Genomic DNA, 16386 nt, shown 5'->3' on the forward strand with positions numbered 1-16386 from the left:
ATGGATTCCAGCATTTCCCCAATGCTCTACTATTACATCCTTAATAATGGATTCCATCATTTCCCCAATGCTCTGCTATTACGTCCTTAATAATGGATTCCATCATTTCTCCAATGCTCTGCTATTACATCCTTAATAATGGATTCCATCATTTCCCCAATGCTCTGCTATTACACCCTTAATAATGGATTCCATCATTTCCCCAATGCTCTGCTATTACACCCTTAATAATGGATTCCATCATTTCCCCAATGCTCTGCTATTACACCCTTAATAATGGATTCCATTATTTCCCCAATGCTCTGCTATTTCCCCCTTAATAATGGATTCCAGCATTTCCCCAATGCTCCGCTATTACATCCTTAATAATGGATTCCATCATTTCCCCAATGCTCTACTATTACATCCTTAATAATGGATTCCATCATTTCCCCTATGCTCTGCTATTACACCCTTAAAAATGGATTCCAAAATTTCCCCAATGCTCTACTATTACACCCTTAATAATGGATCCCATCATTTCCCCAATGCTCTGCGATTCCACCCTTAATAATGGATTCCAGAATTTCCCCAATGCTCTGCTATTACATCCTTAAGAATGGATTCCATCATTTCCCCAATGCTCTGCTATTACGTCCTTAATAATGGATTCCATCATTTACCCAATGCTCTGCTATTACACCCTTAAGAATGGATTCCATCATTTCCCCAATGCTCTGCTATTACACCCTTAATAATGGATTCCATCATTTCCCCAATGCTCCGCTATTACATCCTTAATAATGGATTCCATCATTTCCCCAATGCTCTACTATTACACCCTTAATAATGGATTCCATCATTTCCTCAATGCTCTGCAATTACACCCTTAATAATGGATTCCATCATTTCCCCAGTGATCTGCTATTACATCCTTAATAATGGATTCCATCATTTCCCCAATGCATCGCTATTACATCCTTAATTATGGATCCCATCATTTCCCCATTGGTCTGCTATTACACCCTTAATAATGTATTCCATCATTTCCCCAATGCTCTGCTATTACACCCTTAATAATGGATTCCATCATTTCCCCAATGCTCTGCTATTACCCCCTTAATAATGGATTCCAGCATTCCTCCAATGCTCCGCTATTACATCCTTAATAATGGATTCCATCATTTCCCCAATGCTCTGCTATTACATCCTTAAAAATGGATTCCATCATTTCCCCAATGCTCTGCTATTACATCCTTAATAATGGATTCCATCATTTCCCCAATGCTCTGCTATTACACTCTTAATAATGGATTCCATCATTTCCCCAATGCTCTGCTATTACACCCTTAATAATGGATTCCATCATTTCCCCAATGCTCTGCTATTACCCCCTTAATAATGGATTCCAGCATTCCTCCAATGCTCCGCTATTACATCCTTAATAATGGATTCCATCATTTCCCCAATGCTCTGCTATTACATCCTTAATAATGGATTCCATCATTTCCCCAATGCTCTGCTATTACACTCTTAATAATGGATCCCATCATTTCCCCAATGCTCTGCTATTACCCCCTTAATAATGGATTCCAGCATTTCCCCAATGCTCTACTATTACATCCTTAATAATGGATTCCATCATTTCCCCAATGCTCTGCTATTACGTCCTTAATAATGGATTCCATCATTTCTCCAATGCTCTGCTATTACATCCTTAATAATGGATTCCATCATTTCCCCAATGCTCTGCTATTACACCCTTAATAATGGATTCCATCATTTCCCCAATGCTCTGCTATTACACCCTTAATAATGGATTCCATCATTTCCCCAATGCTCTGCTATTACACCCTTAATAATGGATTCCATTATTTCCCCAATGCTCTGCTATTTCCCCCTTAATAATGGATTCCAGCATTTCCCCAATGCTCCGCTATTACATCCTTAATAATGGATTCCATCATTTCCCCAATGCTCTACTATTACATCCTTAATAATGGATTCCATCATTTCCCCTATGCTCTGCTATTACACCCTTAAAAATGGATTCCAAAATTTCCCCAATGCTCTACTATTACACCCTTAATAATGGATCCCATCATTTCCCCAATGCTCTGCGATTCCACCCTTAATAATGGATTCCAGAATTTCCCCAATGCTCTGCTATTACATCCTTAAGAATGGATTCCATCATTTCCCCAATGCTCTGCTATTACGTCCTTAATAATGGATTCCATCATTTACCCAATGCTCTGCTATTACACCCTTAAGAATGGATTCCATCATTTCCCCAATGCTCTGCTATTACACCCTTAATAATGGATTCCATCATTTCCCCAATGCTCCGCTATTACATCCTTAATAATGGATTCCATCATTTCCCCAATGCTCTACTATTACACCCTTAATAATGGATTCCATCATTTCCTCAATGCTCTGCAATTACACCCTTAATAATGGATTCCATCATTTCCCCAGTGATCTGCTATTACATCCTTAATAATGGATTCCATCATTTCCCCAATGCATCGCTATTACATCCTTAATTATGGATCCCATCATTTCCCCATTGGTCTGCTATTACACCCTTAATAATGGATTCCATCATTTCCCCAATGCTCTGCTATTACACCCTTAATAATGGATTCCATCATTTCCCCAATGCTCTGCTATTACCCCCTTAATAATGGATTCCAGCATTCCTCCAATGCTCCGCTATTACATCCTTAATAATGGATTCCATCATTTCCCCAATGCTCTGCTATTACATCCTTAAAAATGGATTCCATCATTTCCCCAATGCTCTGCTATTACATTCTTAATAATGGATTCCATCATTTCCCCAATGCTCTGCTATTACACTCTTAATAATGGATTCCATCATTTCCCCAATGCTCTGCTATTACACCCTTAATAATGGATTCCATCATTTCCCCAATGCTCTGCTATTACCCCCTTAATAATGGATTCCAGCATTCCTCCAATGCTCCGCTATTACATCCTTAATAATGGATTCCATCATTTCCCCAATGCTCTGCTATTACATCCTTAAAAATGGATTCCATCATTTCCCCAATGCTCTGCTATTACATTCTTAATAATGGATTCCATCATTTCCCCAATTCTCTGCTATTACACCCTTAATAATGGATTCCATCATTTCCCCAATTCTCTGCTATTACACCCTTAATAATGGATTCCATCATTTCCCCAATGCTCTGCTATTACACCCTTAATAATGGATTCCATCATTTCCCCAATGCTCCGCTATTACACCCTTAATAATGGATCGCATAATTTCCCCAATGGTCTGCTATTACACCCTTAATAATGGATTCCATCATTTCCCCAATGCTCTGCTATTACATCCTTAATAATGGAGTCCATCATTTTCCCAATGCTCTGCTATTACATCCTTAATAATGGATTCCATTATTTCCCCAATGCTCTGCTATTACACCCTTATGAATGGATTCCATCATTTCCCCAATGCTCTGCTATTACATCCTTAATAATGGATTCCATCATTTCCCCAATGCTCTGCTATTACCCCCTTAATAATGGATTCCAGCATTACCCCAATGCTCCGCTATTACATCCTTAATAATGGATTCCATCATTTCCCCAATGCTCTGCTATTACATCCTTAATAATGGATTCCATTATTTCCCCAATTCTCTGCTATTACACCCTTTATAATGGATTCCATCATTTCCCCAATGCTCTGCTATTACACCCTTAATAATGGATTCCATCATTTCCCCAATGCTCTGCTATTACACCCTTAATAATGGATTCCATCATTTCCCCAATGCTCTGCTATTACATCCTTAATAATGGATTCCATCATTTCCCCAATGCTCCTCTATTACTTCCTTAATAATGGATTCCATCATTTCCCCAATGCTCTGCTATTACATCCTTAAAAATGGATTCCATCATTTCCCCAATGCTCTGCTATTACATTCTTAATAATGGATTCCATCATTTCCCCAATGCTCTGCTATTACACTCTTAATAATGGATTCCATCATTTCCCCAATGCTCTGCTATTACACCCTTAATAATGGATTCCATCATTTCCCCAATGCTCTGCTATTACCCCCTTAATAATGTATTCCAGCATTCCTCCAATGCTCCGCTATTACATCCTTAATAATGGATTCCATCATTTCCCCAATGCTCTGCTATTACATCCTTAAAAATGGATTCCATCATTTCCCCAATGCTCTGCTATTACATTCTTAATAATGGATTCCATCATTTCCCCAATTCTCTGCTATTACACCCTTAATAATGGATTCCATCATTTCCCCAATTCTCTGCTATTACACCCTTAATAATGGATTCCATCATTTCCCCAATGCTCTGCTATTACACCCTTAATAATGGATTCCATCATTTCCCCAATGCTCCGCTATTACACCCTTAATAATGGATCCCAAAATTTCCCCAATGGTCTGCTATTACACCCTTAATAATGGATTCCATCATTTCCCCAATGCTCTGCTATTACATCCTTAATAATGGAGTCCATCATTTTCCCAATGCTCTGCTATTACATCCTTAATAATGGATTCCATTATTTCCCCAATGCTCTGCTATTACACCCTTATGAATGGATTCCATCATTTCCCCAATGCTCTGCTATTACATCCTTAATAATGGATTCCATCATTTCCCCAATGCTCTGCTATTACCCCCTCAATAATGGATTCCAGCATTACCCCAATGCTCCACTATTACATCCTTAATAATGGATTCCATCATTTCCCCAATGCTCTGCTATTACATCCTAAATAATGGATTCCATCATTTCCCCAATGCTCTGCTATTACTTCCTTAATAATGGATTCCATCATTTCCTCAATGCTCTGCTATTACAAGCTTAATAATGGATTCCATAATTTCCTCAATGCTCTGCTATTACACCCTTAATAATGGATTCCATCATTTCCCCAATGCTCTGCTATTACATCCTTAATAATGGATTCCATCATTTCCCCAATGCTCTGCTATTACACCCTTAATAATGGATCCCATCATTTCCCCAATGCTCTGCTATTACCCCCTTAATAATGGATTCCAGCATTTCCCCAATGCTCTGCTATTACATCCTTAATAATGGATTCCATCATTTCCCCAATGCTCTACTATTACATCCTTATTAATGGATTCCATCATTTCCCCAATGCTCCGCTATTACATCCTTAATAATGGATTCCATCATTTCTCCAATGCTCTGCTATTACATCCTTAATAATGGATTCCATCATTTCCCCAATGCTCTGCTATTACACCCTTAATAATGGATTCCATCATTTCCCCAGTTCTCTGCTATTACACCCTTAATAATGGATTACATCATTTCCCCAATGATCTGCTATTACATCCTTAATAATGGATTACATCATTTCCCCAATGCTCTGCTATTACATCCTTAATAATGGATCCCATAATTTCCCCAATGCTCTGCTATTACACCCTTAATAATGGATTCCATTATTTCCCCAATGCTCTGCTATTACCCCTTAATAATGGATTCCAGCATTTCCCCAATGCTCCGCTATTACATCCTTAATAATGGATTCCATCATTTCCCCAATGCTCTACTATTACATCCTTAATAATGGATTCCATCATTTCCCCAATGCTCCGCTATTACATCCTTAATAATGGATTCCATCATTTCCCCAATGCTCTGCTATTACCCCCTTAATAATGGATTCCAGCATTTCCCCAATGCTCTACTATTACATCCTTAATAATGGATTCCATCATTTCCCCAATGCTCTGCTATTACGTCCTTAATAATGGATTCCATCATTTCTCCAATGCTCTGCTATTACATCCTTAATAATGGATTCCATCATTTCCCCAATGCTCTGCTATTACACCCTTAATAATGGATTCCATCATTTCCCCAATGCTCTGCTATTACACCCTTAATAATGGATTCCATCATTTCCCCAATGCTCTGCTATTACACCCTTAATAATGGATTCCATTATTTCCCCAATGCTCTGCTATTTCCCCCTTAATAATGGATTCCAGCATTTCCCCAATGCTCCGCTATTACATCCTTAATAATGGATTCCATCATTTCCCCAATGCTCTACTATTACATCCTTAATAATGGATTCCATCATTTCCCCTATGCTCTGCTATTACACCCTTAAAAATGGATTCCAAAATTTCCCCAATGCTCTACTATTACACCCTTAATAATGGATCCCATCATTTCCCCAATGCTCTGCGATTCCACCCTTAATAATGGATTCCAGAATTTCCCCAATGCTCTGCTATTACATCCTTAAGAATGGATTCCATCATTTCCCCAATGCTCTGCTATTACGTCCTTAATAATGGATTCCATCATTTACCCAATGCTCTGCTATTACACCCTTAAGAATGGATTCCATCATTTCCCCAATGCTCTGCTATTACACCCTTAATAATGGATTCCATCATTTCCCCAATGCTCCGCTATTACATCCTTAATAATGGATTCCATCATTTCCCCAATGCTCTACTATTACACCCTTAATAATGGATTCCATCATTTCCTCAATGCTCTGCAATTACACCCTTAATAATGGATTCCATCATTTCCCCAGTGATCTGCTATTACATCCTTAATAATGGATTCCATCATTTCCCCAATGCATCGCTATTACATCCTTAATTATGGATCCCATCATTTCCCCATTGGTCTGCTATTACACCCTTAATAATGGATTCCATCATTTCCCCAATGCTCTGCTATTACACCCTTAATAATGGATTCCATCATTTCCCCAATGCTCTGCTATTACCCCCTTAATAATGGATTCCAGCATTCCTCCAATGCTCCGCTATTACATCCTTAATAATGGATTCCATCAGTTCCCCAATGCTCTGCTATTACATCCTTAAAAATGGATTCCATCATTTCCCCAATGCTCTGCTATTACATTCTTAATAATGGATTCCATCATTTCCCCAATGCTCTGCTATTACACTCTTAATAATGGATTCCATCATTTCCCCAATGCTCTGCTATTACACCCTTAATAATGGATTCCATCATTTCCCCAATGCTCTGCTATTACCCCCTTAATAATGGATTCCAGCATTCCTCCAATGCTCCGCTATTACATCCTTAATAATGGATTCCATCATTTCCCCAATGCTCTGCTATTACATCCTTAAAAATGGATTCCATCATTTCCCCAATGCTCTGCTATTACATTCTTAATAATGGATTCCATCATTTCCCCAATTCTCTGCTATTACACCCTTAATAATGGATTCCATCATTTCCCCAATTCTCTGCTATTACACCCTTAATAATGGATTCCATCATTTCCCCAATGCTCTGCTATTACACCCTTAATAATGGATTCCATCATTTCCCCAATGCTCCGCTATTACACCCTTAATAATGGATCGCATAATTTCCCCAATGGTCTGCTATTACACCCTTAATAATGGATTCCATCATTTCCCCAATGCTCTGCTATTACATCCTTAATAATGGAGTCCATCATTTTCCCAATGCTCTGCTATTACATCCTTAATAATGGATTCCATTATTTCCCCAATGCTCTGCTATTACACCCTTATGAATGGATTCCATCATTTCCCCAATGCTCTGCTATTACATCCTTAATAATGGATTCCATCATTTCCCCAATGCTCTGCTATTACCCCCTTAATAATGGATTCCAGCATTACCCCAATGCTCCGCTATTACATCCTTAATAATGGATTCCATCATTTCCCCAATGCTCTGCTATTACATCCTTAATAATGGATTCCATTATTTCCCCAATTCTCTGCTATTACACCCTTTATAATGGATTCCATCATTTCCCCAATGCTCTGCTATTACACCCTTAATAATGGATTCCATCATTTCCCCAATGCTCTGCTATTACACCCTTAATAATGGATTCCATCATTTCCCCAATGCTCTGCTATTACATCCTTAATAATGGATTCCATCATTTCCCCAATGCTCCTCTATTACTTCCTTAATAATGGATTCCATCATTTCCCCAATGCTCTGCTATTACATCCTTAAAAATGGATTCCATCATTTCCCCAATGCTCTGCTATTACATTCTTAATAATGGATTCCATCATTTCCCCAATGCTCTGCTATTACACTCTTAATAATGGATTCCATCATTTCCCCAATGCTCTGCTATTACACCCTTAATAATGGATTCCATCATTTCCCCAATGCTCTGCTATTACCCCCTTAATAATGTATTCCAGCATTCCTCCAATGCTCCGCTATTACATCCTTAATAATGGATTCCATCATTTCCCCAATGCTCTGCTATTACATCCTTAAAAATGGATTCCATCATTTCCCCAATGCTCTGCTATTACATTCTTAATAATGGATTCCATCATTTCCCCAATTCTCTGCTATTACACCCTTAATAATGGATTCCATCATTTCCCCAATTCTCTGCTATTACACCCTTAATAATGGATTCCATCATTTCCCCAATGCTCTGCTATTACACCCTTAATAATGGATTCCATCATTTCCCCAATGCTCCGCTATTACACCCTTAATAATGGATCCCAAAATTTCCCCAATGGTCTGCTATTACACCCTTAATAATGGATTCCATCATTTCCCCAATGCTCTGCTATTACATCCTTAATAATGGAGTCCATCATTTTCCCAATGCTCTGCTATTACATCCTTAATAATGGATTCCATTATTTCCCCAATGCTCTGCTATTACACCCTTATGAATGGATTCCATCATTTCCCCAATGCTCTGCTATTACATCCTTAATAATGGATTCCATCATTTCCCCAATGCTCTGCTATTACCCCCTTAATAATGGATTCCAGCATTACCCCAATGCTCCACTATTACATCCTTAATAATGGATTCCATCATTTCCCCAATGCTCTGCTATTACATCCTAAATAATGGATTCCATCATTTCCCCAATGCTCTGCTATTACTTCCTTAATAATGGATTCCATCATTTCCTCAATGCTCTGCTATTACAAGCTTAATAATGGATTCCATAATTTCCTCAATGCTCTGCTATTACACCCTTAATAATGGATTCCATCATTTCCCCAATGCTCTGCTATTACATCCTTAATAATGGATTCCATCATTTCCCCAATGCTCTGCTATTACACCCTTAATAATGGATCCCATCATTTCCCCAATGCTCTGCTATTACCCCCTTAATAATGGATTCCAGCATTTCCCCAATGCTCTGCTATTACATCCTTAATAATGGATTCCATCATTTCCCCAATGCTCTACTATTACATCCTTATTAATGGATTCCATCATTTCCCCAATGCTCCGCTATTACATCCTTAATAATGGATTCCATCATTTCTCCAATGCTCTGCTATTACATCCTTAATAATGGATTCCATCATTTCCCCAATGCTCTGCTATTACACCCTTAATAATGGATTCCATCATTTCCCCAGTTCTCTGCTATTACACCCTTAATAATGGATAACATCATTTCCCCAATGATCTGCTATTACATCCTTAATAATGGATTACATCATTTCCCCAATGCTCTGCTATTACATCCTTAATAATGGATCCCATAATTTCCCCAATGCTCTGCTATTACACCCTTAATAATGGATTCCATTATTTCCCCAATGCTCTGCTATTACCCCTTAATAATGGATTCCAGCATTTCCCCAATGCTCCGCTATTACATCCTTAATAATGGATTCCATCATTTCCCCAATGCTCTACTATTACATCCTTAATAATGGATTCCATCATTTCCCCAATGCTCCGCTATTACATCCTTAATAATGGATTCCATCATTTCCCCAATGCTCTGCTATTACCCCCTTAATAATGGATTCCAGCATTTCCCCAATGCTCTACTATTACATCCTTAATAATGGATTCCATCATTTCCCCAATGCTCCGCTATTACATCCTTAATAATGGATTCCATCATTTCTCCAATGCTCTGCTATTACATCCTTAATAATGGATTCCATCATTTCCCCAATGCTCTGCTATTACACCCTTAATAATGGATTCCATCATTTCCCCAATGCTCTGCTATTACACCCTTAATAATGGATTCCATCATTTCCCCAATGCTCTGCTATTACACCCTTAATAATGGATTCCATTATTACCCCAATGCTCTGCTATTTCCCCCTTAATAATGGATTCCAGCATTTCCCCAATGCTCCGCTATTACATCCTTAATAATGGATTCCATCATTTCCCCAATGCTCTACTATTACATCCTTAATAATGGATTCCATCATTTCCCCTATGCTCTGCTATTACACCCTTAAAAATGGATTCCATAATTTCCCCAATGCTCTACTATTACACCCTTAATAATGGATCCTATCATTTCCCCAATGCTCTGCGATTACACCCTTAATAATGGATTCCAGAATTTCCCCAATGCTCTGCTATTACACACTTAATAATGGATCCTATCATTTCACCAATGCTCTGCTATTACACCCTTAATAATGGATTCCATAGTTTCCCCAATGCTCTGCTATTACACCTTAATAATGGATCCCATCATTTCCCCAATGCTCTGCTATTACATCCTTAATAATGGATTCCATCATTTCCCCAATGCTCCGCTATTACATCCTTAATAATGGATTCCATCATTTCCCCAATGCTCTGCTATTACACCCTTAATAATGGATTCCATCATTTCTCCAATGCTCTGCTATTACACCCTTTATAATGGATTCCATCATTTCCCCAATGATCTGCTATTACATCCTTAATAATGGATTACATCATTCTCCAATGCTCTGCTATTACACCCTTAATAATGGATTCCATCATTACCCCAATGCTCTGCTATTACACCCTTAATAATGAATTCCATCATTTCCCCAATGCTCTGCTATTACACCCTTAATAATGAATTCCATCGTTTCCCCAATGCTCCGCTATTACATCCTTAATAATGGATTCCATCATTTCCCCATTGCTCTCCTATTTCACCCTTAATAATTGATTCCATCATTTCCCAATGCTCTGCTATTACACCCTTAATAATGGATTCCATCATTTCCTCAATGCTCTGCAATTACACCCTTAATAATGGATTCCATCATTTCCTCAATGCTCTGCAATTACACCCTTAATAATGGATTCCATCATTTCCCCAGTGATCTGCTATTACATCCTTAATAATGGATTCCATCATTTCCCCAATGCTCTGCTATTACACACTTAAGAATGGATTCCATCATTTCCCCAATGCTCTGCTATTACACCCTTAATAATGGATTCCATCATTTCCCCAATGCTCTGCTATTACATCCTTAATAATGGATTCCATCATTTCCCCAATGCTCTGCTATTACACCCTTAATAATGGATTCCATCATTTCCTCAATGCTCTGCAATTACACCCTTAATAATGGATTCCCTCATTTCCTCAATGCTCTGCAATTACACCCTTAATAATGGATTCCATCATTTCCCCAGTGATCTGCTATTACATCCTTAATAATGGATTCCATCATTTCCCCAGTGATCTGCTATTACACCCTTAATAATGGATTCCATCATTTCCCCAATGCTCCGCTATTATATCCTTAATAATGGATTCCATCATTTCCCCAATGCTCTGCTATTACACCCTTAAGAATGGATTCCATCATTTCCCCAATGCTCTGCTATTACACCCTTAATAATGGATTCCATCATTTCCCCAATGCTCTGCTATTACATCCTTAATAATGGATTCCATCATTTCCCCAATGCTCTGCTATTACACCCTTAATAATGGATTCCATCATTTCCCCAATGCTCTGCTATTACACCCTTAATAATGGATTCCATCATTTCCTCAATGCTCTGCAATTACACCCTTAATAATGGATTCCATCATTTCCCCAGTGATCTGCTATTACATCCTTAATAATGGATTCCATCATTTCCCCAATGCTCCGCTATTACACCCTTAATAATGGATTCCATCATTTCCCCAATGCTCTGCTATTACACCCTTAAGAATGGATTCCATCATTTCCCCAATGCTCTGCTATTACATCCTTAATAATGGATTCCATCATTTCCCCAATGCTCTGCTATTACACCCTTAAGAATGGATTCCATCATTTCCCCAATGCTCTGCTATTACACCCTTAATAATGGATTCCATCATTTCCCCAATGCTCCGCTATTACATCCTTAATAATGGATTCCATCATTTCCCCAATGCTCTGCTATTACACCCTTAAGAATGGATTCCATCATTTCCCCAATGCTCTGCTATTACACCCTTAATAATGGATTCCATCATTTCCCCAATGCTCTGCTATTACATCCTTCATAATGGATCCCATCATTTCCCCATTGGTCTGCTATTACATCCTTAATAATGGATTCCATCATTACCCCAATGCTCTGCTATTACATCCTTAAAAATGGATTCCATCATTTCCCCAATGCTCTGCTATTACATTCTTAATAATGGATTCCATCATTTCCCCAATTCTCTGCTATTACACCCTTAATAATGGATTCCATCATTTCCCCAATGCTCTGCGATTACACCCTTAATAATGGATTCCATCATTTCCCCAATGCTCTGCTATTACCCCCTTAATAATGGATTCCAGCATTCCTCCAATGCTCCGCTATTACTTCCTTAATAATGGATTCCATCATTTCCCCAATGCTCTGCTATTACATCCTTAAAAATGGATTCCATCATTTCCCCAATGCTCTGCTATTACATTCTTAATAATGGATTCCATCATTTCCCCAATTTTCTGCTATTACACTCTTAATAATGGATTCCATCATTTCCCCAATTCTCTGCTATTACACCCTTAATAATGGATTCCATCATTTCCCCAATGCTCTGCTATTACACCCTTAATAATGGATTCCATCATTTCCCCAATGCTCCGCTATTACACCCTTAATAATGGATTCCATAATTTCCCCAATGCTCTGCTATTACATTCTTAATAATGGATTCCATCATTTCCCCAATGCTCTGCTATTACACCCTTAATAATGGATTCCATCATTTCCCCAATGCTCCGCTATTACACCCTTAATAATGGATTCCATCATTTCCCCAATGCTCCGCTAATACACCCTTAATAATGGATTCCATCATTTCCCCAATTCTCCGCTATTAGTTCCTTAATAATGGATTCCATCATTTCCCCAATGCTCCGCTATTACATCCTTAATAATGGATTCCATCATTTCCCCAATGCTCTGCTATTACACCCTTAATAATGGATTCCATCATTTCCCCAATGCTCTGCTATTACATCCTTCATAATGGATTCCATCATTTCCCCAATGCTCTGCTGTTACATCCTTAATAATGGATTCCATCATTTCCCCAATGCTCTGCTATTACATCCTTCATAATGGATTCCATCATTTCCCCAATGCTCTGCTATTACATCCTTAATAATGGATTCCATCATTTCCCCAATGCTCCGCTATTACATCCTTAATAATGGATTCCATCATTTCCCCAATGCTCTGCTATTACATCCTTAATAATGGATTCCATCATTTCCCCAATGCTCTGCTATTACATCCTTAATAATGGATTCCATCATTTCCCCAATGCTCTGCTATTACATCCTTCATAATGGATTCCATCATTTCCCCAATGCTCTGCTATTACACCCTTAATAATGGATTCCATATTTCCCCAATGCTCCGCTATTACATCCTTAATAATGGATTCCATCATTTCCCCAGTGCTCTGCTATTACATCCTTAATAATGGATTCCATCATTTCCCCCAATTCTCTGCTATTACATCCTTAATAATGGATTCCATCATTTCCCCAATGCTCCGCTATTACATCCTTAATAATGGATTCCATCATTTCCCCAATGCTCTGCTATTACATCCTTAATAATGGATTCCATCATTTCCCCAATGCTCTGCTATTACATCCTTAATAATGGATTCCATAATTTCCCCAATGCTCCGCTATTACATCCTTAATAATGGATTCCATCATTTCCCCAATGCTCTACTATTACATCCTTAATAATGGATTCCATCATTTCCCCAATGCTCTACTATTACATCCTTAATAATGGATTCCATAATTTCCCCAATGCTCTGCTATTACACCCTTAATAATGGATTCCATCATTTCCCCAATGCTCCGCTATTACATCCTTAATAATGGATTCCATCATTTCCCCAATTCTCTGCTATTACACCCTTAATAATGGATTCCATCATTTCCCCAATGCTCCGCTATTACATCCTTAATAATGGATTCCATCATTTCCCCCCATTCTCTGCTATTACATCCTTAATAATGGATTCCATCATTTCCCCAATGCTCTGCTGTTACATCCTTAATAATGGATTCCATCATTTCCCCAATGCTCCGCTATTACATCCTCAATAATGGATTCCATCATTTCCCCAATGCTCTGCTATTACACCCTTAATAATGGATTCCATCATTTCCCCAATTCTCTGCTATTACATCCTTAATAATGGATTCCATCATTTCCCCAATGCTCCGCTATTACATCCTTAATAATGGATTCCATCATTTCCCCAATGCTCTGCTATTACATCCTTAAAAATGGATTCCATCATTTCCCCAATGCTCTGCTATTACATCCTTAATAATGGATTCCATAATTTCCCCAATGCTCCGCTATTACATCCTTAATAATGGATTCCATCATTTCCCCAATGCTCTGCTATTACATCCTTAATAATGGATTCCATCATTTCCCCAATGCTCTGCTATTACATCCTTAATAATGGATTCCATCATTTCCCCAATGCTCTGCTATTACATCCTTAAAAATGGATTCCATCATTTCCCCAATGCTCTGCTATTACATCCTTAATAATGGATTCCATAATTTCCCCAATGCTCTGCTATTACATCCTTAATAATGGATTCCATAATTTCCCCAATGCTCTGCTATTACATCCTTAATAATGGATTCCATCATTTCCCCAATGCTCTGCTATTACACCCTTAATCATGGATTCCATCATTTCCCCAATGCTCCGCTATTACATCCTTAATAATGGATTCCATCATTTCCCCAATTCTCTGCTATTACATCCTTAATAATGGATTCCATCATTTCCCCAATGCTCTGCTATTACATCCTTAATAATGGATTCCATCATTTCCCCAATGCTCTGCTATTACATCCTTAATAATGGATTCCATCATTTCCCCAATGCTCTGCTATTACACCCTTAATAATGGATTCCATCATTTCCCCAATGGTCCGCTATTACATCCTTAATAATGGATTCCATCATTTCCTCAATTCTCTGCTATTACATCCTTAATAATGGATTCCATCATTTACCCAATGCTCTGCTATTACATCCTTAATAATGGATTCCATCATTTCCCCAATTCTCTGCTATTACATCCTTAATAATGGATTCCATCATTTCCCCAATGCTCTGCTATTACACCCTTAATAATGGATCCCATAATTTCCCCAATGCTCTGCTATTACATCCTTAATAATGGATTCCATCATTTCCCCAATGCTCTGCTATTACACCCTTAATAATGGATTCCATCATTTCACCAATGCTCTGCTATTACACCCTTAATAATGGATTCCATCATTTCCCCAATGCTCTGCTATTACATCCTTAATAATGGATTCCATCATTTCCCCAATTTTCTGCTATTACATCCTTAATAATGGATTCCATCATTTCCCCAATGCTCTGCTATTACATCCTTAATAATGGATTCCATCATTTCCCCAATTCTCTGCTATTACATCCTTCATAATGGATTCCATCATTTCCCCAATGCTCTGCTATAACATCCTTAATAATGGATTCCATCATTTCCCCAATGCTCCGCTATTACATCCTTAATAATGGATTCCATCATTTCCCCAATTCTCTGCTATTACATCCTTAATAATGGATTCCATCATTTCCCCAATGCTCTGCTATTACATCCTTAATAATGGATTCCATCATTTCCCCAATGCTCTGCTATTACATCCTTAATAATGGATTCCATCATTTCCCCAATGCTCTGCTATTACATCCTTAATAATGGATTCCATCATTTCCCCAATTCTCTGCTATTACATCCTTAATAATGGATTCCATCATTTCCCCAATGCTCCGCTATTACATCCTTAATAATGGATTCCATCATTTCCCCAATGCTCTGCTATTACATCCTTAATAATGGATTCCATAATTTCCCCAATGCTCTGCTATTACATCCTTATTAATTGATTCCATCATTTCCCCAATGCTCTGCTATTACACCCTTAATAATGGATTCCATCATTTCCCCAATGCTCTGCTATTACACCCTTAATAATGGATTCCATCATTTCCCCAATGCTCTGCTATTACCTCCTTAATAATGGATTCCATCAT

At 38.1% G+C, this 16386-nt stretch overlaps 1 protein-coding gene across 5 annotated transcripts in view; it reads left to right on the plus strand.

The window, feature by feature from the left end:
• LOC138735925 (nipped-B-like protein) overlaps positions 1-16386 on the plus strand; it is a 1086099-nt gene that overhangs the window by 679240 nt on the left and 390473 nt on the right. The gene's annotated exons all lie outside the window — the stretch shown is intronic.

The sequence above is a fragment of the Narcine bancroftii genome, chromosome 1, assembly GCF_036971445.1.
Source record: "Narcine bancroftii isolate sNarBan1 chromosome 1, sNarBan1.hap1, whole genome shotgun sequence".
Taxonomy (NCBI): Eukaryota; Metazoa; Chordata; class Chondrichthyes; order Torpediniformes; family Narcinidae; genus Narcine; species Narcine bancroftii.